The following is a 14,270-nucleotide window of genomic DNA, read 5'->3' as shown; positions in this document are numbered from 1 at the left end:
GAAAACAGAAAATATTACAGTAAATAGTAGTATTTGACCTGAGACTTTAGAGATTCATGATAATAGCCAGGTTCAGCCACACGGCAAACAAAAGTGGGACATTATTCCTGTTGCTATTATTACTGTCAGCAGTATCCATTCTCATCAATTGAGAAGATGGCATAACTTCAGTGCTGAGACACAGACAGGCATCGTCATAGGAACCAAATCAATTGTGCACAGCATAGCAAAGAGAGATCACCTCTACACCTCTGCTTTTCAATAAGACTATTCAAATGTTTCCCAAGGGAAACATGAAAATTTCTCAATTTGGCCAGGGTCTTGCCTCATCCGTGAAGCTTTCCCAGATTTGCTAAAGAACAGTTGCTGCTTAAGGAAATTTAAAGGGCTATAAAATACTTTTCATTCTCCATAATATAAAGGACAAAACTTGGTTCGACTTAGCAATTTTTTCTCTTAAAATGCCAGACATTCTCTGCAATTAGTATTTCCCTTAAATACATTTTATTCAAATACTGTTAGCATAATCTGCCATGTCCCTGTGCCTTCTTTTAAAGTTCTGTGTGCTGTGAAGGGGGTCTTTTTTAAGAGAGATGACTGGAGTGCCTTGTTAAAAATTAAAAGTCTCTCTATACTTAAGTACAGTCTGACATTTGTCTTGAGTCATATTTTCTGGTTCACAGTTGGAATGATACCGTGTGCATGTTTCAAGCCAAGTGCAGATAAACCAGCTTGAATAACCCCTTTCGTCACCACTTTGTTTGACTAGAGACAGAGACCCAACAAAGCTCTCAGGATGAACTGCCCAACTTGAAGAAAAGATGGATTCTGGATCCACTGAGGTAGCTGGGCTTTCCAGTTTGGATGGTAGCTAATATAATAATATTATCACTCTACTCACATTCAGCATCCCTGAGACAGAGGCATCTTGGAAGGGAGAAAACATAATGGCCCCATGGGAAGCTGTATACCGTGGACATAGCTTTTGAGAGTAGCAGTGCTAAGTTCACTGCAGCCAGCCCAGCCCAGGGTCAGTGGAGTTTAGGCATCTTCAGAGTGAACCAATGGACTAAAAAACAAAAGCTCCCCACATTCCCTTGAATATTTTCTCAGAGTTAAGACTTTGGGCCTTGGTACAGTCTAAATAGTGAAGAGCCCTCCAATGGCTAATACATGACACTTATTGCTGTCCTTTGCAAGTGAGGGCTTCAAGTTGTATGACATTTTTGTATATAAGTAGTATGAAGAAACCCTTATCTAAAACATATATAGTACTACATATTACTTAATTTGTGTCATCTTTGAAAGATATTTCACACAAATAAACGCTTTGTCAGATCATATGTCATCAAAAGTCCACTTTATTACAATGCTCTAGTATCGCCTTGAAGTACACATGTTGTGAGATAGCACAAATGTCAAGGTTTCAGTAAATCGTTTATATGCCTTAGTGCCAGGCATCCTATGGCACCATTTGTTTCGTGAGTGGAAATGCAGAGTTTCAAAGAAACCTCACACAGAAGAATTCAAATATCCCACGCTTAAAAGCACACTTGCCCTCTCACTCAGGATACGGAGCAACACAGGGGGGTCCCTGTTCTCAATGTCTCTAGTCTCTGGTTGGTGTCCATTCACCTTCCACGTGAAAATCCTCCTGGAATGGGGCCTGTGGGCAACAGCAGATTTGTTAATTTTGTTAATTTGTTAACAAGTTTGTTAATTCATTAATTAAATTAAAGCACAATTATATGAAAGATCATTAAAAAAATCAGTGTGGTAGACAGAATTGTACTAAATGATCCCATTTCTGAAAGAAAAAATGTATATAGGGCAAACACTGTGGGGATATCCACTAAAATGTGGCCAGCAAGTTGACTCCGGATGGTTGCAGATAATTCCAATCTTTATCTCATTGCTTGCTGGTATTTTCTAGATTTACCAAAATGATAGTGTTCCACAATAGAACACTTGTCCCTTAAGAAGTAGGTACTTCTCTAGGGAGGTGGACATGAAGCTACTTTAGACAATGAATGTGAGTAATAGTTGATGATATTAGGATGGAGTTTTAAATATAGTCAGTCTAACAGTTGCCACTTCAGAGCCCAGGAACTTGGGAAAGGACAGATCTGGGTAAAATAAAAAGGCTTTAGGCAGATGGGAAAGTACATGAGTTCACTGAAAGCTCAAGAAAAAGTGAAAATGTTGTAGCTTGAAAATAATGTAGCTTTCCCTGATTCCCTTATAGGTCAAATGGTGGGCCCCTGCCAGGCAGAGAGAGACCCACACTACTTAACTGCTGTATATGTGAAGCCATACGACTAGGGGCTTGGTAATAGAGCAATGGACTTATGCTGAAAGGGGAAAACCAAGGACCATGAGCCTGTGGGAGAACTGAATCAGGCCTAGCCCAGGGAAGTGGATGGAAACTAGTCACAAGAGTGAATCAGTAGTGTAGATCTGTGTGGAATGCCCCATCAGACAGGTGCATCCTGGCCCATTCCCTAGGAAGAAAACCAGTAACCCTGAGGATGTACATGGTATGAGGAATGAATCAATGTAGTTTATAATGAATGACATGTCATTTTGATTTGGGTTATTTTGTTTGTTGACCTTTGAAAGTACTGTCATAATTGACATGCAGTTGATGGTTAGCCCATAGAGGTTCCTTCAAAAACACACAAATTGGTTAAATTGATCCAAATGAAGCCAAATAAGGGAGAAAGTACTTTGACTACCTCCAAATTTCAATTCTATATTCAGGTAAGAAACAGGTGCAAGCTTTTCTAGTTCTTAGTTTCTTTAATTTCATTCTTATTGTCTCTCTCTTTCTCCCTTTATAAAATATTCTAACCCTCCTCATTCATAAGGTTTTGAATTCTTGAACAGATATTAAGTCCAGACCAAAATGAAGATTAATAAAACATTGTTTTGTACTGCAAGTTAAAATTGAACACTGCTTAAAAACTACCATAAATCTTGTAGTTCACTTTATTTAGTGTTAATGGAACTTTTCAGTCTTTGTGACAACCTAGAGGACCTGGAGAAGATCAAATGGTAAAGGGAGGAAGCAGAGAAAGGAGAACTTAATGCACTAGGGAAATAGCACAATATAGAGTTAAGAGCCAGATTCTGTTTCCACCTGTATAAGCATCTTAGCTAAGTAACGTAAACCGCCCCCCCCAGCAACTCTACAAGAAAGCTGTTATTAACATCATTATCATCCCCATTTTGTAGACAAGGAGACATGCTCAGAGGAAAAAACCCATAACACAATACCCGGAATACAATTACTGCTATGCAAGTGTCAGTTTTAAATGCACTTAAAGTGAGTATTTAACACCCAGCCAATCAAGACTATACCTGGTTTGTTTCCAAAGAAGCAAGTTTCAGCCAGTGCTGTTTCTAAACTTAGGAGCCAGGTATTCCAATGTCTGAGAAATCAAGCATAGTTGCCATCAATTAATTTCCAGACTAACAATGAAATTGACTTTATCAGCTGCTTCTTCATGCCACATATTTAATAATCACACTTAAAAAAGAATTCCCAGTTTAAGGATTAGGATTACAGATGGGGAGAAGCTACCACTCTTGGCTTAATTTTATCTAGGCCATATACAATATGTGAAAATGTATTACTCCTTGAAAAGTATTCTGTAACAATATTCTAGAATAGGAGATTTGCAAAGGTTTTTTTTGGCAAAGGGCCAATAGGAAATTTTGGTTTGGTAATCATATACCTTTTTGTTGCTACTGAAGTTGCTTCTTTTTACAACTATATAGCCAATCATGTAATAATGTTAAAATTATTTTTAGTTCAGGTGGCCAGACTAAAATTTTAGAATATAAGCTAAGAATAGTTTAAAAAAACAAAAACAAAGAATAAGTGACAGACACTGTATGTGGCTTACAAAGCCTAAAATATTATCTGAAATATTAACTACAAAAAAAGTTTGCTGATTGCTAGAGAATCATAAAATAAGGGTATCACTATTAAAAAAGTAACCTTTTGCTCCTAAATTTTCTAGTCAATAGAGCTAATTTATTTTTTCAAAATAACCACAACAACAATACATAATCATCTCAGAGGATGATAAGCCATTTGACAAAATCCAACATCCATTCTTAAAATTCTCAGCAAATCAATAATGGAAGAGAACCTCCTTAATCTTATAAAGGACATCTAAGAAAATCTATAGCTATCATCATAATTTTAATAAGACTATACTTGTCGGTATAAAATAGAACGCATTCCTAAGTTCAGGAAAAATAAAAACATGTTCCCTCTCACCATTTCTATTCAGCAGTGTACTGGAGTTTCTAACCAGTACAATAACGCAAGAAAAAGGAAAGACATCCAGAATGGAAAAGAAATAAAGCTGCCTTTATTCACAGATGACAGGAAAATCGGATGAAGTCTTAAAAATAAAAAACCTAATAGAACTAGTAAGTTAGCCTAGTGAATTTGCAAGGTGTAAGATCAATATGCAAAAATCAATTATATTTGTCAAAACCAGCAACAAACAATTGAGAAAACAATACCATTTACAAAAGCATTGAAAAATATGAACTGCTTAGGATAAATCTAACAAAAGATGTACAAGATCTATAATTGAAACTGTAAAACATTGTGGAAAGAAATTAAAGAAGATCTAACAAGTAAGTTTCCCTGGTGGCTCAAACAGTGAAGAATCTGCTTGAATTACAGGAGACCCATAGAGAGCTATTCCATAGCTCATAGTTCAGAAGACTCAGTCTAAGACGGCAATTCTCCTAAAATTGAGCTATAGATTCAAAGTAACCCTAATAAAAATTCCAGAAAGCATTTTTTGAGAAACTGATGATGAGCTCATTCTAAAACTCACATGGAAATGCAAAAGACCTAGGAGATTCAAAACAACTTTGAAGAAGTCAGAAGACTAATAGTACTATCTGATTTTAAGACTTACTGTAAAGCTACTGTAGTAGTAATCAAAACAATATGATATTGGCACAAAGATGAACAAATCAATGAAATACAATAGAAAGTTCAGAAACAGAAGCACACATATATTAACAAGTGATCTTTAACAAAGTTGCAAAGCAGTAGAGAGAGAAATGATCTTCTCAGTAAGTGGTGTTGAAACAACTGGATCCCCATATGCCAATAAAAAGTGAACTTTGAGTTGTATTTTTGAAGGACTATATACAACGTTTTTTACCATATACAAAAATTAACTCAAAATGTAAAATCTAAAATTATAAAACTTCTAGATGAAAGCAAAATAAAACCTTTGTGATCTTTAGTTAGGCTACAGTTTTTTTAGATACTACTCCTAAAATACAATGTATATATATATACATATATATATGTGTGTGTATATATATATATATATATATAAAACAAACTGATAAACTAGACTTAATCAAAATTGTAAATTTCTGCTCTTTAGAAGACACTGCTAAATGAAAAGACAAGAAACATACTGAGAGAAAACATCAGATATATCTGTAAAAGGGCTTATATCTGAAATTCTTGAAATTCAGTAATAAGTGGAGAGGAGGACAACAGATTTGAACAGACACTTCAAAGAAAATAGAAAGTGAAAGTCGTTCAGTCATATCTGACTCTTTGCAAGACCATGGACTATATATAATCGATGGAATTCTCCAGGCCAGAACACTGGGGTGGGTAGCCTTTCCCTTCTCCAGGGGATCTTCCCAACCCAGGGATCAAACGCAGGTCTCCCTCATTGCAGGCAGATTCTTTACCAGCTGAGCCAAAAGGGAAGCCCACTGAGCTACATAGTAGCCTGGAAACTAAGGTGGAGACAGCCTGGGAGTAACTGTGAGTGTCAGAGACCTACCTTAGCGCAGGGCAACAGGTGAGGGAGAGTGTGAGGGGCAGGCAAACCTGGAAACATGGATCTGTAGGCATTTGGCCCTTAGTAATAGTAGTGATGGCGATGTTGTTGATAACTCACATTGCTCGTGTTTACTAGTGAGGCACCATGCACAGATCTACACGCATAGATTTAATTCTCACAATGAACTATGAAGTATGTGTGTGAAGAGCTAAGGCTCAGAAATAAAAGCCTAGCTTTTCAAGTCCGGTGATTGCAGAGCAGTGGGGCCTCTGAGGCAGGTTAAACAAGGTAGTGGTTAAGAGCATGGATTTTGGATGCTTTACCAGCTGAGCCACAAGACAAGCCCTCAAAGAAAATATGAATGGCAAATAAAACAATGAAAGATGTTCAGCCTCACTAGTCATTAGAGAACTGAACATTTAAACCACAATGAGATATCTCAAAATCCATCCGAAGGATAAAATTAAAAGGATAATGTCAAGTGTTGGTGAGGATAGAATACTCACACGCTGTTAGTAGGAATGTAAAGTGGTACCATCAATTCAGAGAACAATTTGGTAGTTTCTTTGGCTGCTAAATATACACTTACTACATGATGAGACAGTCATCCAACGTGCACAAATAGCCTCAAGCCAGTTAAAGAAAAAAACAACCCACAAATACTGAACCCTATAGTGAATGTAAACTATAGACTTTAGTTAATAATCATATATTGGAAAAGAAATTTAAGAATATAAAGGTTTTATGCTTAAAATTCCTCATGTGGGAGTGGGAATTCCAAGGCACCCTAAAAAAGTACAGTCTTGGGGTTCTCTTCACCACTCCAAACAGCCTTGTCATTCCTTGACTTACTTGTAGCTTCAGATGTCTGTAGAGCAGCATGTTCTGAAAGTAGGTAAACCTCCTGACGCGGAAAGTGGGAAAACTCCAGGCATTTGCTCCTGTGAGAACTGGAAGAAGTTTTGAAAGTTCTGGGAGATGATGTGTTCTCTTGTTGAGGAACAGCTTGTTCTGGCAAGTTAGTCCCATGGAGAAAGGTGAAGGCTAAGCCTCTGGTGCATCAGAGTCTTTTATCTTAAGTAGACCCCAGCTCTTTTACTGCCCGGAGTACTGTGGCTCTTCACCTCAGCAGGCCCGCGTTTCCACTTTTATGGAGGGTTGGCTTCCGGGATGCTCACTCGGACACTCCCTCTCTTTCCTCTTTCACAGAGCCTGTTTCATTTCGTCCTCAGTAGGGTTCCATCAAAGTCAAACTTTGGTCTCACTTTCCTAGAGAATTCAACCTAGAATTCAACCTTGAAAATCTTTAAGGTCCAATCTCTTACACTTCACAAATAAGGTAACAGATTCTATGAGGTAAGGTGACTTTCATGGGGCTAAATAAGTTAATTTGTTTTACACCTACCCTCACACTGTAGGCAATTGGATAATCTAATTGCTACCATGACAATATACAATATGTCCAAGATTTTCAGCCCTGATTTCAAATATTCTGTATAGTCATCAGGCCACATTAAGAATTTGACTATCTAAAAAACATTGCAACTACTACAGATGTGTTAAAAGGGACCTTCTGGAAGCAATAAATTTCTGTTACTGAATCCAACTTTCCAATTCCTAAGTGCTGAATTTTAACATTTTTAGGGCAATGAATCCCTTCTTTAGGAAACATGAAAGCTATGAATCCTTTCCACCCAGAAATATTTACCTGAAAACATAAAATTTTGTTCCAAAGACAACTATACAATACATGACAGTGAAAATCCTTAATCTGATAGCAGAAATGTCAGCATATCTGCTATGTAGCAAGGGAATATTCTTAAAGAACTCATATCCTAACAAAAAGTTGCAAATATTTATATGGTATGACATATTATAGAGCACATTTAATCCTCACAACAACCCTGTGAGGTAGGTATAATATCCTAATTTTCCCCATGAGGAAACCAAAACCCAAAGCAATCTGAAGATGTGCCAAAATTCACACAGCTAATAAGTCTGCAGCCTGGACCAGAACATAGGCTTTTTGTTCCCTGTTCAAAACAGTTTCACATATAATATTTTCCATTTTGGAATGAAGGTTCTACCCAGGGAAAACTCATTGGCAACCCATTTCAACAAGCAGTTATTTTTAAGATTGAACAGCAAGTAGGAGAGGACTGTAAGACCGCAGATTGGCACCCTATCGTGCTGTTTATAGTGGCACTCTGTGTCATGGTCCAGGCACAGGTTGGAAAAGAATTTCCAGACATGAGACAGAATGAGAGGGAAATAATTTATTAGAATGGGAGACGCTGTTAGAACAGCGGGCAGCTCGAGGGAGAACGGGCATTGAACAGGGATCCTTAGTCCACTTTTATACCCAGGGTACAAGGAGTGGGACAGGGGTCTTGCGGGTCATTTGCTGATTGGATGAGGCACGTATATTGGGTGGGGGAAGAGTAAGGGAGTAAGGCAAATACCTTCTCCCTGTGGCGGGTAGGAGGAGAGAGAGGTTGTACTGCTCAGGAGGACCTGAAATCCATTAATAGTTACAATAGCGGGGAGGGAAGGACAATAAGGGTCTGGTTTCTCCGTTACTACATTCCAAGACCCTCCTTGGTTTTATCTGGTCTTTAGTCCTTGGGTCACCATACTCTGCAAGCATTACTCCCAGGCCGGGTTACCAGAAAAATGTCATTAGAATTACAGGCTTTGGAGTCCAGACACTAAACACTATTTAAAGGAAAACAAAACCAGATGCCAGAAGTGGTGAGGTACACAAGTTTGTTTTTTGTTTTTTTCCGTAGTTAGGAAATATCTGGCCTTTCCCAAAGAACAGCTTAGTTGTGAGAACAGCCAGTAACATCTTAGGAAAGGCATAATGCATACCAAAAGGGAGCTATGACAGCTAGAAAAAAGACTTGGAAGAGTCATAGGAAGACTAAGATGTCAGGAAACTTGCTAAACGGCCAGAGAAACACCTCCAGTAGGGCAAAGCAAGGTGAGAACCCCTAATCAATTCATAAGTCAGAGATTTCAGAACCTCTGTCAAGTCTCTGGTCACACTCCCAGAACTCTTCCTTTGGGTATCTGCTCAAAGAAATGAAGATGGGGAATCTCTTGTGACTTTATGCCATTGTTGCTGGCGTGGGTCCATGAAAACTAAATACTGTCCAAGGACTGTGGCAATTTTTTGAAAGTTTTCAAAGGCCCATGGTGATGGAGCAAATATGGTGGTGCTGCTCTTGTTGTAGTGAAGACATCTGTCCAACCTAACATGCCACCCATCATTACAGGACTTTGGTACACAAAACACTCAAAATACTTGGTAAAATGACAGCAGGACAGCCAATGTCCTTCATCCGACCTTGTGTCTATAGGTTAGTGTCCATCTATTCAGTACATTAGTTCCAGGCTCTTTTGGACTCTGGCCAGGGACCTTGAGGCCCTCTCTCAATCAACAGAAGGGAATACCTTCCAAACAGAGCATGTAGGAAAGAGTTCCCAGATCCACTCAAAACCCAACCCTGTTGCCCAAAACTCAGTTAGTTTTCAATGTCTGCTTTATAAAACTAAAAACCTAGATGCATAGTAAACCTTTAGTCTCTCAGAAGGCTATTGTTCTGGAAACTTTCTGTATACTCTTCCACCCGCAAGGATATGGAAGATCTTAAATACCTTCACAAAAGTACCTCCCCGCGAAAGGCTCTCCCATCAAGGGTTGAAAACCTTGGCTCTTTCTGCTCTGTCCCAGCACCTCCCTCCTCAGTCTCAGCAAAGACTCTTAACAACCCTTAAATATTGGCAGTCTCTTCTACAAAAGTGTGTGCTGGGGCGGGGGGAGGGGTATGTGTTCTCTGGTTTGGGGGCTTCCTGGACTTTAGGAACCCATAAATTGGATACCAAGTTGTTCTTCTTCAGATTATTATTATTTTGTTGTTGTTGTTGTTATTTGGGGATAAAGATGCTTCTTCATCCTTCTTTGTACTTCCCAATTTTCTCACAACTTCTTTTACTCTCTTTTGCACATAGCATGACAGCCAAGCAAGAGCCCAAGGTGCGTTGCTGCTGAATGACCTGCAACCTCATTGAAAGATGTGATCATTGACCCCTCTCTCGGTGCCTGGTGGGTGTGGCATCCAGACACAAGAAACATCCTATCCCTGACTCACTTCAGACCCCTGCCGGGTGCCTATAACATTTCCCCAAAATACAACGCAAAGAGAAGTAGTGAGTAGAGTCTGAATCCTTAGACCATACATATCAGCTGGTCTTCCACCCTCGGGCCAATAACAATTAAAAGAGAAAACTTCAGGATCCATTCCAGGGGCAGAAGTCTTCATTTTCTTAGTCCTCTCTTTACCTATACATGGAAAAGGGAGTTCCTGGAAACCCACTTCTCACCCCACAATCCTACAGACAGCCTAGACATTATCTCCCCACTACATATAAGCTCTTATGGGGCAGGGAAGGACTCTTGCTCATCTTTTATCCTCAGTGCCTGTACAGGACTTGGCATGTAGTCAACACTCAGCGTAGGAAGGAAAGCAGGGAGAAAAGCAGCAAAGTAGAGACAGAGGGAAGGAGGTTTAATTCTTCCTGTTTTGCGTGTGGGTTTCTTATGCTTCTGCCCTAGCAGCCTTGCTCTTCTTAGCCTTCGCCCTTTCCTCAATATTCCTCTATCTTTCCTTTCACATAATCTCTAACCTGAATCAATTTTTCCTAATTCCGCCCCCCCAAGTTTTTCTCCTCTCTCTGCTGTTGTAACCTAAACTCCCTAATGTTTTTATTCTCTACAATTTTCCTGGTTTCTCCTCTCCTTACTCTAGTTTTTTCATTATTCATGGCCTCCTTTATTTTTCCTTTATGGTAAGGATTGACAGACCTAAAGCAAGCGAGAAGAAAAAAAATTCTAAAAAGAGGAATACCTCAAAATGATGAAAAATGAAGCAATAGCCAAAAAGAAGAGGCCCACAAAAGCAAGGCCCAAGGGTTCAGTAAATAGAAATCATTCTTTCCCCTGCCTTTGTCTTATCACAAAGAATAAGACATTTCCATTCAGGTATTTTCTAGCCTATCCTCTGGCTTCTTCAAAGTAACCCTAAAAACTCTTCTAGTTACCATCAACCTGGGAACTGATGCTTTCAGGGGTATGTCTCCTCATTCAACACAAGGATACCTGGTGCTTTTTCTGCACACTGCTCCAAAGAGGCAGCTCGAGGCCCTGTTCTGAGTGACAGCAAAGGCCCCAGCTAGCATCCTAAGGCTGCAGCCAAGCCCTTGCTCAGCACCACTGCTACGCATCTCATGTACCTCCCCATTTTCTGATCATAATGCAACCTCCTTCAGGGCTGCTGCCTCTGCAAACTCCCTCTTCCCAGTTCTAATCTGGGTTCCAAAAGTGTCTGGCCTCATCAGATGATCTCACAACTGGAGGAAGGGACAAGACTTACAATCCTTACAAATTCAACCCTAGCTTCCCACCAGAATCCAACACTCTTTCCCACTTTAGCATAGAGGGCATGTTTTCAGTGGGGGAACAACAGCACAGGCTAACTTTAGGCACTTTGCTGATATAAACACGGAGGGGAGAGCTAAAGACCAAAGCAGCAAATTACCAAAAAAGATTTGCCCAGTTTAGAACGTGGATGCATAGCTGACATCATACATCCAGGGTCCTTCCTGCTAGGCAGAAGATGTAAGCAGACCATGGAGATGCCATTTATAGTGACAAACTGCCTGACAATGAATATCATATGTCCCCTTCTCCACCAGACTCCTGCTACTCTGACACCCACTTCCCAGACCTTAAGTGCTAAATGGCATTCAATCTCAGGATTGGATCCCAAACTCTTAACAACCCTTAAAATTGCATTTGACTGCCATTTTGTTCTCTCTGCGATATTGTTTCTATCTTCCAGGCCCAGTTACAGAGACAGGGTAATAATTCCGGAAGGAAGAATTGGTCTTCCTCTAAGCCCACATGTGTCTCTTAGGTCAGGAACAACTATCAGCAGTGATGTGCCATCCTCTTTTCCTTTGGGTCCCTGAAGACTGCAGTTAAGTCTTTTCTAATGACTATTACCATGGATGTGAACAGTTCCTATACCGGCTTAACCTATTTTAAAACAAGTTCTAAGAGCGGCCCCACCACAGAACCTTAAAGGCAGCCTTTCTCACTACCCCAGGTATTATCTATTTTATTTCCCCAGTTCTGGTTTCTGGGAAAAACACCCATCCCCAATCCCATAATGCCCAGCAACTCTTGGTAAGCCTAGATCCAGATCCAGTCCAATATCATTTCAGGGCTCCAGTGCAGGACCACCACAAATTTTGCCTCATCAACAGACAAACTTCAGAGCTTTAATGCAGCTCACATACCCCACTTAACCTATAAGCCAGAATGTCTGCCTTACTTAAGACACCAGACTCTTCCTCCCACTAGGGAGGGAACCCACTGAAGGGCAATATTCTTTTGTCTCATCCCCTGAACCTTAACAGCATGCTTAACTGTTAACCCTAATTGTAACCCTAACCATAACCAAGTGACTTCCCCAATGACATCAAAGTGACTTAAAAGTCATTTGGGGAATTCCTCATATCTAGTAAGAAGGGGAAGAGAGGTTAAACTATTGTATCCTAAGAGATGAAGAAGGAGAGGGCTTTGATAGGGAAAAGAAAGGAACGGAAGGAAAATAGAGATGGCCTGAATGACGACAGGAACCCCTAGGCTTGTCTCATGGGGACAGGAATCTGGATGCAGAGGCCGAGTCCATGAAACCCTAACTATGTGGAGGTGTCACTAAACTAATGGCAATGATCCCATCAGTCACTCATAGCAGGAGGCATGTCTGCTCCCCCTTGGAATCAGAAAACTTGGCTAAAAATCCTCAACCTTGAGCTAAAGAGAAGTCATCAGCTCAAACTCTGTATTTATGGGTGTAACTACCCAATTTGACATCCACCATATAACCCCCTGCCCAGGACAAGGTTTGAAATGTTCCCGCGGTTCCTCCAAGGTCACCCCATAGGCCGGTTGCATTATATTAATAAAGCTTGCGCAGCTCCAACCTAATCATCCTAGAGGAAGATTTCTTTTCCTAAGGCCACGGTCACCACAAGAATATATGGCTCTGCTACAGTTCAAGGCCTGGGCAACAGTTTAGTTTTTCGAGTCTCCAACCTCCACAGCCTCTCGACTGGCAAGCCTGCTGCAGCCTTGAGGGCGTGTGGCCAACCTTGACTCCAGCAGTGAACTTAACAGAAAGAAGACTGCGGAGGGGCTCCGCCAACGGCCAACGCCTTTCAACGACAGCCCGGCCCCTCGTGCCCTTCCCAGCCCTCTCCCCCGCCCCGCCCCGGAGTCTCCCGGGTGACTGGGCTGGTGCGCAGGGTTCTCAGAGCTTCCCTGCCGGGATCTGACCAATGACCGGGCTGATGTCCAGGTGAGCTGTCGGTGGTCTCTCTCCTGGGCAGCCCCGCCTCCTTTCATTCCTGTGACCTTGGAGTTCTGTGCGCGAGCCCTACACCACCCGCTGAGACGTTGGGGGTGTCACATGGACGCTCTCGGCTGGTCGCAGGCTGGGGTTCTGTCCCGCTTGTGGTGGCTGTCTGCCCATCTCCCCCGACAGCAACGAGACCCCATGTGGGCCCTCTGGATGCCAGATTAGCAGCTCTACACTGCACATGGGGGGGCGGGGGGGGGGGCAGACCTGTATGCCTTCTCCTTGCCCTCTTCAGCCCTTCTGGTCTCAATTTTTTAACCTGATGGGTTGAACAGTCTTTGACTATTCTGGATCATGGGGGCAGGGCAGGTGCCCCTTTCTCACCTCCTAATCCTCCCCAGAAATGAAGCCATTTCTCCTTTGTCCTGCTCCACTGGATGCTTAGGCGGGCATTTAAGCCTCATCCCTGCCCCCTTTGCCCAACTGGCCCTCTGGCTCTCATCTGCAGGTAAGAGGGCTCTGGCTGAGCAAAGGTGGTCATACAATCCCTTGTTCTGAAGCATCTGAGGCATCTGTGCTCCTGTCACTCCCGTGTTCCTGGCCTCTCCTGGGTCTTTTTGGCATTTTCTATGTCCTTTCATCACCCTCTCCTGGGTCTCAGTTACTCACATGTCCTTTACCTGGCTACCCTTCAGATCCACAGGGCTTCTGCCCATGGCAAGCACTACCTGTATGTCTTTTGTGCTTGGCTTATTAAACTCAGGTATTTAATGAATACCATTTTGAAAAACATTTTTAATTGAGCATTACCTGTTGATAACAGGTTTAATAAACATCACCTATATTATCTAAATTATAAAGTTAGTATGGTGGAGTCTTTTGAACAATGGGTTAAACAGCCAACAAAACTTCTTACAAGAACTATAGGCTTTATAACCTCTAACCTCCACAAAGGCAACAATTAAGCTTTGCTTCACAGACCTATTCTTTCCCAGGACAG

At 41.2% G+C, this 14,270-nt stretch overlaps 1 long non-coding RNA gene across 2 annotated transcripts; it reads right to left on the bottom strand.

Annotated features, from left to right (window-relative positions):
• Positions 1–1,343: 1,343 nt before the first annotated feature.
• Positions 1,344–13,132, bottom strand: LOC109565069 (uncharacterized). Of its 2 annotated transcripts, XR_011568836.1 has the most exons (4): positions 12,897–13,132; positions 6,696–7,112; positions 3,361–3,431; positions 1,344–1,666 (listed from the first exon to the last, which is right to left on the bottom strand). It is a non-coding gene; the product is annotated as an uncharacterized lncRNA (long non-coding RNA). The 2 variants fall into 2 exon arrangements; XR_011568835.1 differs by having other exon boundaries at positions 6,696–13,132.
• Between the last annotated feature and the right edge of the window lie 1,138 nt (positions 13,133–14,270).

Source organism: Bos indicus, chromosome 10 (assembly GCF_029378745.1).
Source record: "Bos indicus isolate NIAB-ARS_2022 breed Sahiwal x Tharparkar chromosome 10, NIAB-ARS_B.indTharparkar_mat_pri_1.0, whole genome shotgun sequence".
Lineage (NCBI taxonomy): Eukaryota > Metazoa > Chordata > Mammalia > Artiodactyla > Bovidae > Bos > Bos indicus.
The sequence above is the reverse complement of the archived record's forward strand: the minus strand, read 5'-3'. Positions and strand labels throughout refer to the sequence as shown.